A 17,848-nucleotide genomic window follows, 5' to 3' on the forward strand; every position below is an offset into this window, starting at 1 on the left:
AGCAGCAACCGCCTCATGACCAGCTGCAATCTTCTGCCAACATGTGTGCTTGATTGCACGTATCTCCCTTCACCAAAATCACATATATACTGACCCCATCCCCACCCCAACCTCTTCAGAGCAGTTCCTCAGGGCTATCTCAGAGGCTGTCTCCCAGGCTATAGTCCTCATTTTGCCCCCAAATAAAACATAACTCACAACTCTCACGTTGTGCTTTTTTTTTTCCCAGTGGACACTCCCAAACACAATTCTTAAGATCCCAAATAAACCCTTTTCTTGTTTGCAGTCTCCTGCAATTTTTTTTTTTTTTTTGGTTGTCACACTTAGCATTATACATGTAAGATTCATCCATGTCTTTGCATAGGTTGATGGTTCATTTCTTTCCATTGCTAAATAGTATTTAATTGCATGTGTATGGGAGGAAAAATAATTTTACTTCTATACTTCTGTGTTCTTAGTTGAGATCACTCCTATAAGATACATTAACAAAAGAAAAACAATCAGAAGCTTAATAACGTACATACATCCTGTGAATTTGGGAGATACCCAGGAAAACTGAGTAAGTCCCTGAAATGGCCCAAGCCAGCTCCTCAAATGCCATCCTCCGCTAAAAGCAAAAGAAAGGTGTTAGGCGAGGGGGGAACCCGGTTAAAGGAGGTTATCAGGCAAAGCACAGTAAAAAAAGAGTATGGTTGTTATGCAGATTTAAGTCCGGGCCTTCTCCACTGATAAGAGTTTCTTGAGATAGTCACCCTTCTATTCCTGGTACTGAGAGGGAGACACCTTTATAAATGTAGATTTCCATTATAAATGTAAATTTCCCTCCCCAAAAGGGTAACTTCTACTCGAATTTCAGAGATTCTCCTGTCTGTTTTTCTAAATTAATTGGTTCAAAATAATCCTTATGCCAAAGAGGCATATATGGGGTGTCATATTCCACTCCCCTTAACATGGATGTGCAAGTTTTTGTTTGAACCCCTGTTTTCAATACTTTGGTGTCTATAACTAGGAGTTACACTATTGCACCATATCGTACTGTACATTTACCTTTTTGAGGAAATATCAAAATATTATACATATAGCCTGCACCATTTTACATTTCCACAAGCAATGGTTAAAACTTCCATTTGCAAAAAAAAAAAAGGGCTTCCCTGGTGGTGCAGTGGTTGAGAGTCCTCCTGCCGATGCAGGGGACACGGGTTTGTGCCCCGTTCCGGGAAGATCCCACATGCCGTGGAGCGGCTAGGCCCATGAGCCATGGCCACTGAGCCTACGCGTCCGGAGCCTGCACGTCTGCAGCCTGTGCTCCGCAACAGGAGAGGCCACAACAGTGAGAGGCCCGCGTACCGCAAAAAAAAAAAAAAAAAAAAAAAATTCCATTTGCTCTACCTTGTTGCCAATATTCATTATTTTTTATTTTTCTTGACAATAACAATTCTAGTGTGTTTGAAGGGGTATTGCATCGTGGTACTCATTTGCATTTCCATCATGACTACTGATGTTTGACATCTTTTCATGTCCTTGCTGACCATTTGTATATCTTGTCTGGAGAAGACTCAGGTCAAGTCCTTTGTGCGTTGTAAAAATTGAGTTCTTTGTGTTTTTGTTGTTAAGTTTCTTTTTAAAAAGTTAATTAATTAATTAATTAGGTTCTTTTGGCTTGTGTCGGGTCTTTGTTGCTGCACGCAAGCTCTCTCTAGTTGCCGTGAGCGGGGGCTACTCTTCGTTGCAGTGTGCGGGCTTCTCATTGTAGTGGCTTCTGTTACTGCGGAACCCAGGCTCTAGGCGCGAGGGCTTCAGTAGTTGTGGCACGCGGGCTTAGTTGCTCTGCAGCATGCGGGATCTTCCCGGACCAGGGTTCGAACCTGTGTCCGCTGCATTGGCAGGCAGATTCTTAACAACTGTGCCAGGAGGGAAGTCCCTGGTAAGTTTCTTGATACATTCTAAAAATAGACTTTTATTAGATATAAAATGTGCAAACATTTCCTTCCATTCTGTGGGCTGTCTTTTCACTTTCTGGATAGCATTTTTGATATGATAAAGTTTTTAACTTTGAGGAAATCCTATGTATCTATTTTTTTCTTTCATTGCTTGTACTTTCGCGTCAGATCTAAGAAACTATTACTAAATGTAAGATGATAAAGATTTATTCCCTTGGTTTATTTGAGAGATTATAGAGACATCCCTCGGTATCCACTTTGCTAGGGTTTAGGTCTGTGGTCAGAGTCAGTGTCAGGGCTTAGGGGTCAGGGTTAGGGTTAGGATTATGGTCAGAGTTGGAGGATCAGGATAGAGGGTGATGGTTAAAGGGTCAGGGTCAGAGATTAGAATTTAGGTGTCAGGATCGAGGGTCTAGAGTCCAAGGTTAGGGTTGTTAGGTTTAGGGTTATAGGTTAGGGGTTAGGGTTATAGGCTGTGGTGTTAGGGTTAGATTTAGGTTTAAGCATAACCCACCCTCGTCCCCCTTCTCCTTCTCTGAGGCTTCCAGGATGGACATTATTCTCCCAAGGTCACACATTAGTCAGGTAGGTGAGCTGTATCATTGTGTTTGGGCTCTGAGAGAAGAATGAATGTCTGTACTTGTCTCTGTTTCGAATCCAACTCAACCTCAGTCAAGGGTTGTGGAGGGCATCAGAAATCAAGCAGTTTCTGTCAGCCTTCCCTCCTGCCTGGAAAGGATGGTGCTGGCCCCACTCTGCCTGGGCAGACCTAGGTTCCAGCACAGCTCTGACGTGAGGGCACTCAGAAGACATGTGTGGATTTATTCAGGACTGGGTACAGTGACTGGCTGGCCCTCAGGTGCTGCCTTTTTGAGGGCTACTGAGGCCCTCCTGGGACTTGATGAATCTTTTGTCCCATCTGAGTGGGCATCAGTAGAAAATCAAGTCTCAGACAGGATAGCCCTTGACCTCTGAGCATCCAGGCAGGCATCTGTGGTTCTCCAGCTCAGGCCAGCCTGGGCCCTGTCAAGCTCTTGTTGCCAATTACTGAGCTGACCATGCAGCTGTGCAATTGAACAGCTACCTGGGCAGCGTAGACATCCCCCTGGATGTTTCCGTTCCCTACATCCATGTGATTGAGAGAAGTGTCTCTTCCCTCACAGCCTCGTAGCCGGCCAAGAGAGGTAATAACCCTCCGAACATGGAGTGTGGCCCTGCTCACAACATCCAAACAGCAGACTATTACCCTAAAATTATTTGGCTTTCCAGTTGTAATAAACTTTGACACTCATACTCATTAAGACTCAAAGATATGAGGGTCACTGGGCCTCCCAATGGGCAGTTTCTCACTGAGGCCACATGGTCTCAGTGAGCCATGTGAGTTTAGGGCTCAGCCCCTGTGTCCTCCAGAAAGCTTGCCAACTGTGGATTGTGTGGCATGGAATAACCCTTGAAGCTCCCACTGCTTCACTGAGCAAGAGTTTACTTACCACCCAGCATTTGGTCTCAGCTCTTTGTAAAGGAGAGAGAAGAGACTGGAACATTAGCAATTTTGTTCTTCAGGAATGGGTGACTAATGTGGCCAGGGGGCAGGTGTGACTCCTGGGCTCCCCCCACCAGGGACGTGAATGAAGTCTGTGTGCCTTTTGAGGCACATGGGCAATCAGGGCCAGTCTCTGATGTGAGGACCCGATGCCCAAAGCAAGAGCCTGGAGTTTACCACCAATAGAAAAGTTGCTATTTTAGCAAGTAGAAGAGCTTCTTGCCATCAAGGGAGGACAGCAAGAGCCGTTGATGGGTGGCTGCAGCCCCTGACCCTAACTGAACCCCTTCCTTCTTTGGGCTTCAGATTCCACAGCTGTGCAGTGATCTGTCAGTGAAACAGAAGCAGCTGCTTTCCCCGACTGGGTATCTGTTCTCATGGCCAAGTCCAGCAGCTCAGCTTTCCTTGGGGGAACTGCTTGTTACCCGCTTTCAATCCAAACATTTCCAGAGGGCAGACCCCACATTCCACCCACATTGAAGATGCGCTTCTGATCCACATCTAGCCAATCCTATGTTCTATCCTCTTGGTGCTCTGATGGGTTCAAGAATGAGAATGTGACCCAAGCCAAAGGCATTTTAGACCATGGCTTTTCATGGGAAGGAGAGACCCTTTCTGGTAAAATGGACATTGAGTGGTATCAGCCTGGAGTTGCTCCAGGAGGCCCTGGATGCAGTGAGAGAGACTGTTCCTGTGAATGGGGCCACCCCAAAGCAGGACAAAGGATTGGCGAGAGACCAGATCACACTGCAAGAGAGTGTTTTCTATAGAATTGCCACAATTAATGAACAAATATCGATACCTTATTATTAACTGAAGTCCATATTTCATTTAGGTTTCCTTCATTCTAACTTTTTGTCTTCCAGGATGCCATCCAGGGTATCACGTGACATTTACTCATCATGTCTGTTTAGGCCCTTCTGGGCTTTCACAGCTTCTCAGACTCTCCTTGTTTCTATGACACTGACATTGGTGAGGAGGTCTGGTCAGGTATTTTGTAGACTGTCCTGCGCTGGGATTTACTTGGTGTTTTTCTCATGATTAGGCTTGAGTTATGGGTTTTGAGTAAGCAGATCACAGAGGTAAAGTGATTTCTCATCACTTTATATCAAGGGAACAGGCTCTCAAGGCAACTTATCACTGTTAATATTAACTTTGGTTACCTGCCTGAGGTAGTGCTTGTCAGATTTCCCCACAATGAAGTTAATTTTTTTCCCATTTCCATACTGTGTGTCTTCCTTAGGAGGAAGTCACACTGGGAACCAGCACCTATGGAGGCAGGAGTTAGCTCCACCTCCACACTCCGTGGATGGCTGAGTGTCTACATCAATTATTTGGAATTCTTCTACATAGGAGATTTCTATTCAACCCCATTCATAAAAAACCCTATGCAGTTACTTATTTTTACCAACATGGACACCTATGGATAGATTTTTTATTTTTATTTTTTAAATTTTGTGTTATTATCCAGCAATCCAGATTTGGTTGCTAAGTTCATTCCCACTTTGGCTATTGAGAGCTCTTTCCATTGTTTTCCTTTGACATCATTTCATCCTGTGGATTTGTTTTCTTGGTAATTCCTTTCTGATACAAGATTCAAGATTGGCCTGGCTCATATATTTACTGTCTCAGTCCTAGTGTCAGCCATTTCTTCGAAGAGCTCTGGTTCCTTTTACTAGAAAATGGTATTAAAAAGTTACATATAGCTTCCCGGGCGGCGGGGACGGAGGTGGGCTTGGCGGGTCCGCAAAGCCTTGGGGCCGGCCCCAGCGCCCGCCCCAGCGCCCGCCGCCGGCCGAGCCCTGCGCCCGCGTCTCCGTCCAGGGTCGCGGTGGCCGGAGGTGCGCCCAGGTCCCCGGGACAGGTGGGCGCTGATGTCGCTTGTGTTGGGGCGGGGAGTGCGGTGCGACGAGGTTCCGGCGCCTCCGCGGTGCATCGCAGGTCCGGGGATGGGGGCGCCGCGGCTTGCTACGCTCTCCGCACTTTCCCGGCTCTGAAGCCTCGAGAACACGGCTAGGCAGCAGTAGTTTAGTGGGGAATTTGCCTGCTGGGAACTAGGGGCCTGCTGGGGTCTCAGTTCTTGGCTGGCCCCGGAACACGAGGTTGCCAGGCGTGTGACGGCAGCAGGTAGGAGTGAGCCGCTGGTGCAGTGATGAGCAGGAAAGGAAGAACACTGGCTGTTGGTCTGTGAACCTAGGCAAGAATGACCAGCCAACACAATCCAGACCAAGGTCCGTGGGCCCAGCTCGGTCCTGTGCGGCTGGTCAGTGGAACAGACCTGCAGGTGTGGCTCTTGTCACTCTCGGACTGGCTTCAGGACAGATCCTGCTGATGAGCCCAGGGCACTGCCCTCAGTTCTCCAGGAGAGTGCGCCTGAGTGGAGCCGGGGCGTGTGCCCGACTCAGCACCGTGACCAAGCATGCCCAGTCTGCCGGCAAGGGCAGTGGGGAGCTGGGGGAAGTCATGCCCTTGGGAATGTCCTCTGATGAAAAAGAACCTGCAGGCTTATAAAATAACTTTTATGTGGAACATTGGTGTGTTGAAAAGCAGTTCTGTGTGCTTTTCCCCCTTGGTGTGGATCAGCAGTGCTGAGGCAGCAGGTGTGATGCAGAAGTGTGAGCAGAGACCGTCTGGAATCCCCAAGCTCCAGGGAAACTAGAGATGACAGCAAGCCAGTGAAGAGGACAGGAGTTAGGGGGCTGGTGGCAGTGGCGGCAGCCCAGCAGGTGCTCCTCGTCTCAAGGCCCTAATCCTGGCTCCAGCCGGGTGGTCAGGGGAGCTGCAAAGTCTTCTGGGCGAGCAGAGCTCACAGTTCTGAGCTGTTCTTCGCTGTGTTTGGGTCATCTCCCCCCATCCAAGGGGAGAAATCTAGATGAGGTTTAAGAATTAGTGCTTTAAGAATGTGGATCTCATAGCTGAAAACTTGGAACACGTGTTTTCAGCACAAGGTGTTAAAGTGAACGGAAGGATTTAACGCCTTTTCAAGGAGGGTGTCTCCCTGTGGCAGAACTAGAGAATAAATGGGTCTTGAATAAAAAAAAAAAAACCAAACATATGGTTACCAAAGGGCACACAATGATTCTCTAACATAGTATCCTAAGTGAAAGAAGCCAGGCTCAAAAGGATGCATACTGTATGACTCCATTTATATAATATTCTTGTAAAGATAAGACTATAGGGACAGAAAATAGATCAGTGGCTAAGAAGTGGGGGAGGGACTGACTACAAGTGAGTATGGGAGAATTTCCTAGCATAATGCAATTGTTCTATATCTTGATTGTGGTGGTTTTTACATAACTATATACATTTGTCAAAATAGGTAGAACCATGTAATAGAATAGGTGAAATTTATAATTATATAATTTAGAGTTATACATACCTTAAATAAAAATACAGTAAAAAACCTTTCCAAGAAAACCGTAAAAAAAAAAAAGAAGCCAAGGGATAAATTAGGATGATGGGATTAACAAATACAAACTATTTCATATAAAACAGATATTCAACAAGTATCTATGTACACAAAGGAAGGGCTATCAATGCTCTCTAATAACCTACATGGGAAAAGCAGCAAAAGATGCATAGATATATGTACATGCATAACGGAGAAGATTCTCTTTCCTACAAAATACACAACATTGTATATCAATGTTACTCCAAATAAAATAAAAATTAATCTAATTTAAAAATGATAATGAGAGAGACGATTTGGGTGTATGTTCTGGTACATTCTACTCTAACTTACAAGGCCCAAAGAGGATTTTTCCTAAGGCTCTGGTTGCCGGGATAAACACAGTTGGGCCTGAGGAAATCCTGCTATTTGTGGCCGTTTCCCACAAAAGCAACCTCAAAAAGATTGTTTATGGGTAATGATATTCACAAGGACTGCTGGGCTCTAAATGATACCTTCCCTAAGAAATGTCCAGGGGTAAGTGTTCAAAATGATTGAAAACAGGGCAGACTATCAAAAAGGCAATTTCAAAAGGTAAATTCTACTCACACTGTTTTTTTCTTTTGCGGTACGCGGGCCTCTCACTGTTGTGGCCTCTCCCATTGCGGAGCACAGGCTCCGGACGCGCAGGCTCAGTGGCCATGGCTTACGGGCCCAGCCGCTCCACGGCATGTGGGATCTTCCCGGACCGGGGCACGAACCCGTGTCCCCTGCATCGGCAGGCGGACTCTCAACCACTGCACCAGCAGGGAAGCCCTTGCACTGTTTTTGAAGAAAAAAAGCCCATGAAAATATGCTCAACATAGCAGTTAGCAGACACATGCAAATCAAAACTACAACGAGGGCTCTGCTTCCACTGGTCTAAAACACCATCACCAAACTTTCCAATGAATAAATGGTGGAGAGGTCATGGAGAATAGGAAATCATTTTATGGTGCTGGTGGGATGTAAACGGTAACAGCCACTGTAGAGAACATTATGGAAGTGCCTTTAAAATGTAAAAAAAAAAAATCTACCATATGATCCAGTATTGCTACCCCTAAGAATATACACAGAAAGAAACGGAATTCCAAAAGACACGTGCACGCAAGCGTGCACTGCAGCACCATTTACAATACCCAAGATGTGGAGACATACAAAATGTCCATGGACAGATGCACAGATAAAAAAGACGTGATACATGTACACAATGGTATATGACTCTGCCATGTAAAAGAGTGAAATAATACCTTTTGCAGGAACATAGAGAAAACTAGAGATAATCATACTAAGTGAAGTCAGTCAGAATCAGAAAGACGTATTACATGATATCACTTATAGTTGGAATCTAAAAATACATATCACTGAAATAATTTAGAAAACATAAACAGACTCAGGGACTTAAAAGCAAACATATGGTTACCAAAGGGGACAGAAGGGGACAAGGGATAAATTAGGAGGACGGGATTAACAAATACAAACTATTACATATAAAACAGATATTCTACAAGGATCTATGTATACCAAGTAAGGGTTATCAACATTCTCTAATAACCTATATGGGAAAAGAAGCCGAACATATATTGATATACGTGTATGTATAAATGAAAATGATTCTGTCAACCTGCAACGTACACAACAGTGTATATCATTGTTACTCCAATAAAAAGTAAAGATTAATCAAATTAAAGAATTGGTAATGAGACACAAGATTTGGGTGTTTGTTCTGGCACATTCCTCTCCAATTTACAAGCCACAAACAGGGTTTCCGCTAAGGCTCTGGTTGCAAGGGCAACCAGAGTTGGGCCCCAGAAATTCTGCCGCCTTGTGGCCGTTTCCCTCAAAAGCAACCTCAAAATGACCGCTTATGGGCACTTAATATTCACAGCGACTGCTGGGCTCTAAATGATACTTGCCCTCATAAAAGATCCAGGCCTAAAAGTTCGAAAATAATTGAAGACATGGCACTCTTTCCAGAAGGCAATTTCCACAGGTAAATTCTACTCAACACTGATTATGAATAAAAACAGCCCATCAGAACATGCTCTACATAGCAATTAGCAGAGACATGCAAATCAAAACTACACCAAGGGATCACTGGCACCGGTGTAAATAACCATTATCAAAACCTGACAATGAATCAATGGTGTAGAGGGTATGGAGAAAAGGAAAGCCTTTTATGGTGATGGTGGGATGTAAATGGTAACAGCCACTACAGAGAACATTATGGAACTGCGTTTAAAAAGTAAAAATAGTGCTACCATATGATCTGGCAGTGCTACCTCTAAGACTATATGCAGAGAATACTGGAAATCAAAAAGACACATGCACCCAAGCATGCACTGCAGTACCATTTACAATACCGAACATGTGGAGACATACAAAATGTCCACGGACAGATGAACAGATAAAAAAGATGTGATACATGTACACAATGGTATCGTTCCGCCATGTAAAAGAATGAGATAATGCCATTTGCTGGAACATAGATAAACCTAGAGGTAATCATATTATATAAAGTAAGTCAGAATCAGAAAGATAAATATCATGATATCACTTATAAATGGAATCTAAAAATAAACACCATTGAAATAACTGAGAAAATATAAACACACTCAGGGATTTAAAAAGAAAATATATGGTTACCAAAGTGGACAGAAGGGGTCAGGGATTAATTAGGAGGATGGGATTAATAAATTCAAATTATTTCATATAAAAAAGATATGGCGCTTCCCCGGTGGTGCAGCAGCTGAGAGTCCGCCTGCCGATGCAGGGGACACGGGTTCATGCCCTGGTCCAGGGAAGATCCCACATGCCGCGGAGCGGCTAGGCCCATGAGTCATGGCCGCTGAGCCTGCGCGCCCGGAGCCTGTGCTCCCCAATGGGAGAGGCCACAACAGTGAGAGGCCCGCGTACCGAAAAAAAAAAAAAAAAGATATGGAGGGCTTCCCTGGTGGCACAGTGGTTAAGAATCCAACGCAGGGGACACGGGTTCAAGCCCTGGTCTGGGAAGATCCCACATGCTGCAGAGCAACTAAGCCTGTGCGCCACAACTACTGAGCCTGCACTCTAAAGCCTGTGAGCCACAACTACTGAGCCCACACACCACCACTACTGAAGCCCACACACCTAGAGCCCATGCTCCGCAACAAGAGAAGCCATAGCAATGAGAAGCCCACACCCTGCAACGAAGAGTACCCCCATTCGCCGCAACTAGAGAAAGCCTGAGCACAGCAACAAAGACCCAATGCAGCCAAAAATAAATAAATAAAATAAATAAATTTAAAAAAAAAGATATGGAGCAAGGTCTTATGTATACCAAGGAAGAGCTATCAACTCTAATAACCTATATGGGAAAAGAAGCCGAACAGGCATAGATATATGTAAATGTTTAAAGGAAAAAGATTCTCTATACCCACAAACAACACAACATTGTATATCTGTGTTAATCCAATAAAAAATAAAAATTAATGTAATTTATTATTTTTTTAAATAAATTTATTTTATTTCTGGCTGAGTTGGGTCTTCGTTGCAGTGTGCGGGCTTCCCATTGCGAGGGCTTCTCTTATTGCAGAGCATGGGCTCTAGGTGCACAGGCTTCAGTAGCTGTGGCTCACCGGCTCTAGAGCACAGGCTTAGTAGTTGTGGATCATGGGCTTAGTTGCTTCGCAGCATGTGGGATCTTCCCAGACCAGGGCTCGAACCCATGTTCCCTGCATTGGCAGGCAATTCTTAACCACTGCGCCACCAGGGAAGCCCAATTAATGTAATTTAAAAAGTGGTAATGAAATATCACAAAGACAAACAAACCAATCCAAAAATGGGCAGAAGACCTAAATAGACATTTCTCCAAAGAAGATAAACAGATAGCCAGCAAACACATGAAAGAATGCTCAACATCATTAATCATTAGAGAAATACAAATCAAAACTACAATGAGATATCATCTCACACCAGTCAGAATGGCCATCATCAAAAAATCTACAAACAATAAATGCTGGAGAGGGTGTGGAGAAAAGGGAACCCCCTTGCACTGTTGGTGGGAATGTAAATTGATACAGCCACTATGGAGAACAGTATGAAGGTTACTTAAAATACTAAAAATAGAACTACCATACGACCCAGCAATCCTACTACTGGGCATATACCCTGAGAAAACCATAATTCAAAAAGAGTCATGTACCACAATGTTCACTGCAGCTCTATTTACAATAGCAAGGACATGGAAGCAACCTAAGTGTCCATCGACAGATGAATGGATAAAGAAGATGTGGCACATATATACAATGGAATATTATTCAGCCATAAAAAGAAACGAAACTGAGTTATTTGTAGTGAGGTGGATGGACCTAGAGTCCGTCATACAGAGTGAAGTAAATCAGAAAGAGAAAAACAAATACTGTATACTAACACATATATATGGAATCTAAAAAAAAAAAAAAGGTCATGAAGAACCTAGGGGCAGGATGGGAAAAAAGACACAGACCTGCTAGAGAGTGGACTTGAGGACATGGGGAGGGGGAAGGGTAAGCTGGGACGAAGTGAGAGAGTGGCATGGACTTATATACACTACCAAATGTAAAACAGATGGCTAGTGGGAATAGCATAGTGCATAGCACAGGGAGATCAGCTTGGTGCTTTGTGACCACCTAGAGGGGTGGGATAGGGAGGGTTGGAGGGAGGGAGACATAAGAGGGAAGAGATATGGGGATAAATGAATATGTATAGCTGATTCACTTTGTTATAAAGCAGAAACTAACACACCATTGTAAAGCAATTATACTCCAATAAAGATGTTAAAAAGAAAAAAGACAGATAATTTTTGTAAAGAAAACAACTCTTTGTAACATGAATAAAAGCCAATCAGTTCTATGCAACCAAAAAAAAAAAGTGGTAATGAGACAAAATTTGGGTGTTTGTTCTGGCACATTCCACTCCAATTTAGAAGCCCCAAACAGGATTTCCACGAAGGCTCTGGTTGCCGGGGCAACCAGAGTTGGGCCCGAGGAGATTCTGTCGCCTTGTGGCTGTTTCCCGCAAAAGCAACCTCAAAACGATTAATTATGGGCATTTAATATTCACAAGGACTTTTGGGCTCTAAATGACACTTGTCCTCAAAATATGTCCAGGCCTAAATGCTTGAAAATAATTGAAAACACGGCACACTTCCCAGAAGGCAATTTCAACAGGTAAATTCTACTCACATTGTTTATGAAGAATAACAGCACAAGAAACATGCTCAACATAGCAGTTAGCAGACACATGCAAATCAAAACTACAATGAGGGATCAGCTTGCACTGGTCTAAAACACCATTACCCAAATTTACAATGAATAAATGGTGGAGAGAGCGTGGAGAAAGGACATGGTTTTATGTTGCTTGAGGATGTAAATGGTAAGAGCCACTATAGAGAACATTACGGAAGTGCCTTTAAAAGGTAAAAAGGGATCTACCATATGATCCGGCAGTGCTACCCCTAAGAGAGTATGCGGAGAAAACCAGAATTCGAAAAGACACATGCACCCAAGCGTGCACTGCAGCACCATTTACAATATCCAAGATGTGGCGACATACAAAATGTCCATGGACAGATGAACAGATAAAAAAGATGTGATACATGTACACAATGGTATCTGACTCCGCTATGTAAAAGAATGAATTAATGCCATTTGCAGGAACATAGAGAAAACTAGAGATAATCATACTAAGTGAAGTAAGTCAGAATCAGAAAGACAAATATTATATGATATCACTTATAGTTGGAATCTAAAAATATGTACCACTGAAATAATTTAGAAAATATAAATAGACTCAGGGACTTAAGAAGCAAACATGGGGCTTCCCTGGTGGCGCAGTGGTTGAGAGTCCGCCTGCTGATGCAGGGGACACGGGTTCGTGCCCCAGTGCGGGAAGATCCCACATGCCGCGGAGCGGCTGGGCCCATGAGCCATGGCCTCTAAGCCTGCGCGTCCAGAGCCTGTGCTCCTCAATGGGAGAGGCCACAACAGTGAGAGGCCCGCATACCGCAAAAAAAAAAAAAAAAAAAAAAAAGCAAACATGGTTACCAAAGGGGACCGAAGAGGACAAGGGATAAATTAGGAGAAAGGGATTAACAAATACAACCTATTTCATATAAAACAGATATTCAACAAGGATCTATGTATACCAAGGAAGGGCTAACAACACTCTCATAACCATTATGGGAAAAGAAGCTGAACATGCACAGACATACGTATATGTATAAATGAAAATGATTCTGTATACCTGCAACATACACAACAGTCTATATAAATGTCACTCCAATAAAAAAAGTTAATCGAATTTAAAAATTGGTAATGAGACACAAGATTTGGGTGTTTGCTCTGGCACATTGCTCTCCAATTTACAAGCCACAAACAGGGTTTCCCCTCAGGCTCTGGTTGCCGGGGCAGAGTTGGGTCCGACGTAATACTGCCGCCTGGTAGCCCTTTCCCAAAAAACAACCTGAAAGCGATTGCTTATGGGCACTTAATATTCACAAGGACTGCTGGGCTCTAAATATTATTTGCCCTCAAATAATGTCCAGGCCAAAGTGTTCAAAAATAACTGAAAACACAGCACACTTTCAAGAAGGCAATTTCAACAGGTAAATTCTACTCACACTGATTATGAATAAAAACAGCCCATAAGAACATGCTCAATATAGCAATAAGCAGAGACGTGCAAATCAAAACTACAACAAGGGACCACATGGCACCGGTGTGAATAAACATCATCAAAAATCGACAATGATAAATGGTGGAGAGAGCATTCAGAAAAGGAAATGTTTTTATGTTGCTTGTGGGATGTAAATGGTAAGAGACACTATAGGGAACATTATGGAAGTGCCTTGAAAATGTAAAAAAGTATCTACCATATGATCTGCAGTGCTACCCCTAAGACTATATGCGGAGAATACCAGAATTCAAAAAGATACATGCACCCAAGCGTGCACTGCAGCACCATTTACAATACCCAAGATGTGGAGACATACAAAATGTCCATGGACAGATGAACAGATAAAAAAGGTGTGATACATGTATACAATGGTATATGACTCCGCCATGTAAAAGAATGAAATAATGCCATTTGCAGGAACGTAGAGAAAACTAGAGATAATCATACTAAGTAAGTGAGAATCAGAAAGACAAATATTATATGACATCACTTATAGTTGGAATCTAAAAAGACACACCACTGAAATAATTTAGAAAAGATAAACAGACTCGGGGACTTAAAAAGCGAACATATGGTTACAAAAGGGGACAGAAAGGGGCAAGGGATAAATTAGGAGGATGGGATTAACAAATACAAACTATTACATATAAAACAGATCTTCAACAAGGATCTGTGTATACCAAAGAAAGTCTATCAACACTCTCTAATAACCATTATGGGAAAAGAAGCCGAACATGCATAGATGTATGTATGTTTAACAGAAAAATATTCTCTAGCCCTACAACAAACACAACCTTGTATATCGATGTTACTGCCATAAAAAATAAAAATTAATCTAATTTAAAAAGTGTTAATGAGACACAAGATTTGGGTGTTTGTTCTGGCACATTCCACTCTAATTTACAACCCCCAACAGGATTTCCCCTAAGGCTCTGGTTGCCGGGGCAACCAGAGTTGGGCCCAAGGAAATTCTGCCACCTTGTGGCCGTTTCTCACAAAAGCAACCTGAAAGCGATTGGTTGGGGGCACTTAATTTTCACAAGGCCTGCTGTGCTCTAAATGATACTTGCCCTCAAACAATGTCCAGGCCTAAATGTTCGAAAATAACTGAAAACAGGGCACACTTTCAAGAAGGCAATTTCAACAGGTAAATTCTACTCACCTGATTATGAATAGACACCCCATAAGAACATTCTCAACATAGCGGTTAGCAGAGACATGCAAATCACAACTAAAATGAGGGATCACCTGGCTCCCGTCTGAGAGGGCATCATCAAAAATCGACAATGAATAAACGGTGGAGAAAGCATGGAGAAAAGGAAATACTTTTATGGTCCTAGGGAGATGTAAATGGTTACAACCACTACAGAGAACATTATGGAAGTGCCTATAAAAGATGAAAAAGGATCTACCGTATGATCCGGCAGTGCTACCCCTAAAGAGTATCAGGCAGGAGATAGATGGGCTCCAGGCTAGACATTTACAACTGGCCTCCTGTTCACACTTGTTGGGGTGAGAAGAAGATGGGCTCCAGGCCAGACATTCATTACCAGCCCCCTGTTTACATTTCCTGAAGCAAGAGACAAACGGGCTCCAGGACTACAGATTTATGACTGGACTCCTGTCTATATTTCGAGATCTGCACCTCGAAAAAACCAGCAACAGAAATAGGGTAAATAACTGGACATTGGACATTTTTATGGCAGGGACAGAGTGGGACTAAACCCTGTTAAAATATCAAGAAGGGCTTCCCTGGTGGCGCAGCGGTTAAGAATCTGCCTGCCAATGCAGGGGACGCGGGTTCAAGCCCTGGTCCGGGAAGATCCCACATGCCGCAGAGCAACTAAGCCCGTGCGCCACAACTACTGAGCCTGCGCTCTAGAGCCTGTGAGCCACAACTACTGAGCCCGTGTGCCACAACTACTGAAGCCTGTGCACCAAAACGAAGAGTAACCCCCGCTCACCACAACTGGAGAAAGCCTGCACGTGGCAACAAAGACCAACGCAGCCAAAAATAAATAAAATTAAAAAAACAAAACTATGCAATGTATTGAACAACTGTAAAGGTGTGAAGTAAAAACACATGATCATATCAATTATTGCAGAAGAAGCTATAATCAAAATCCAGTGCTATTTCATGACACAAACAATCAAGAAAGTAGGAATAAAAGGAAATTTGTTCAATATGAAAAAGAGTAGTATACAAAGCCACAGCAAACATCACGCTCAATGCTAAAAACTAAAAGATTTACTCCTGAAATCAAGAACAAGCCCAGTAAGCTGGCTTTCACCACTGTTAATAACGTACTGGAAGTTCTACCCAGAGTTTTGAGGAAAGAAAGAAAAGGCATCCATGTGTGAATGGAAAAATTAAAACTGTCTATTCACAGAACACAGATCACACCATCTTATATATAAAACTTCCTATAACAACAAAAAATTATCTGACTAGTCAATAATTCAGCAAAGTTATAGGAAAAAAATGTCAATTCACAAAAATCGTATCTTATACGTATATACTAGCAATAAATAATCTGAAAAGAACTTATGAAAACAATTCCATTTAAAATAGTGTCAACAGTAATATTTAGGAATATATTTAATCAAGATACAAGACTTGCTTTTATGTATCTAAAGTTGTCTGTATGTTTGAAATTATTGGAAAGTAAATTACTTTTCAAAACACTATGTCAAAACAATGCCAGAAAAGCAGAGAAAACATCAAACTTCCATATAGAGGCCAAGCCTTACCCAGATCCAGTTCACCCAAAGTCCACATGTAATTTAGAAACTATATTAGGACTTCCCAATATAAAGGACTTCCCTTTCTTCCCTGTTGTGGATGACCTGGATGTGGTAGAAACAGTGGGATTTTGGAATTCCAATTTTCCACATCATTCCACCAAAAAACTATTAGAAATAATAAATGTAAAGATGCAAAATCAACACACAAAAATCAATTGCGTTTCTAAACACTAATAATGAACCATCAGAAAGAGAGAAAAAAACCCTATTTACAATTGCATCAGAAAGAACAAAATACCAAGGAATAAATTTAACCAAGGATGTGAAAGACCTGTACACTGAAAACTTAGAGACATTGATGAAGAAATTGAAGAAGACACAAATTAATGGAAAGAAACCCCGTGGTCATGGAATGCAAGAATTACTGTTGTTAAAATGCCCATTCTACCCAAACCAATGTACACAGTAAATGCAAGCCCTCCTGAAATTCCAATGCTATTTTCCACAGAAATAGAGCAAATCCTCCTAATATTTGTGTGGAACCACAAAGGATCCCGAATAGCCAAAGCGACCCTGAGAAAGGAGAACAGGCTGAAGGCATCTCCCTCCCTAACTTCACAGTCTATTGAGAAGCTACAGTCACCAAAACAGTGCAGAATTGGCACAAAAACAGGCACAGGGACCAGAGGAACAGGACAGAAAGCCCAGAATTAAACCCATATGGGTGGGGTCCATTAATTTATGACAAAGGGCCAAGGACACACCAAGGGGAAGGACAGCCCCCACAATAAACAGTGCTGGGAAAACTGGACACCCCATAACTCATACCGGCTACACTGCACACCAAACCGGCTACACTGCACACTGCATACCGGCTACACTGCACACCAGCTTTCCACATCAAGCCCCTCTGGGTCGTCTGTAAACAGACCCCCGCCCCTCAGCAGTCAGCCACCCACAGGAAGCTTCTCCTCACTTCTCAATTTTTCTCACCTTTTCCTCCCAGCATCGTCTGGGTCGTCAGGAAACCCAGCTCCCGTCAGCGTGGACGCAGCTCCACTTTGTCCTGAAGCCGAAACCCCAGCAAGTCCTAAGGAGACTGAGCTCTTATCAGCAGAGAAGCTGACCCCGTCGCCCCAGCCAAAGCTCCCGTGGTGCCTGCGGAGACACAGCTCCTCTCCGCTGCGCTCAGAGCCGAGCCGGCAGAGAGCGCGCATGCGCTGTGGGTCAGAGACGCGAGCTCAGCGCCACCCTGTGGTCAGTGGGGGAAGTGCAGGCCGTGCCTCCCTCCCAGGTCACTGGCAGAACTGCCACCCCCTGCTGGCAGAACGGCTGAATCCATTACACTGTGGAAATTCAAACTGAAATGGAGACAATATCCCATAACTTTTCTAAAAATAGTTAAAGAACAATGAATTGGAAACCATATGGAATGAAATAAATGTAGGCGCAAACTTTACAACTTATACCAAATTCACTCAAAATTATTCATGGACA

The 17,848-nt window shown here is 43.3% G+C and overlaps 1 long non-coding RNA gene across 1 annotated transcript; it reads right to left on the reverse strand.

Annotated features, from left to right (window-relative positions):
* Nucleotides 1-6,361: 6,361 nt before the first annotated feature.
* Nucleotides 6,362-17,551, reverse strand: LOC117307678 (uncharacterized). The gene is made up of 3 exons (XR_012325289.1): nt 17,345-17,551; nt 7,481-7,693; nt 6,362-6,509 (listed from the first exon to the last, which is right to left on the reverse strand). It is a non-coding gene; the product is annotated as an uncharacterized lncRNA (long non-coding RNA).
* Nucleotides 17,552-17,848: the final 297 nt, after the last annotated feature.

The sequence above is a fragment of the Tursiops truncatus genome, chromosome 13 (assembly GCF_011762595.2).
Source record: "Tursiops truncatus isolate mTurTru1 chromosome 13, mTurTru1.mat.Y, whole genome shotgun sequence".
NCBI lineage: Eukaryota > Metazoa > Chordata > Mammalia > Artiodactyla > Delphinidae > Tursiops > Tursiops truncatus.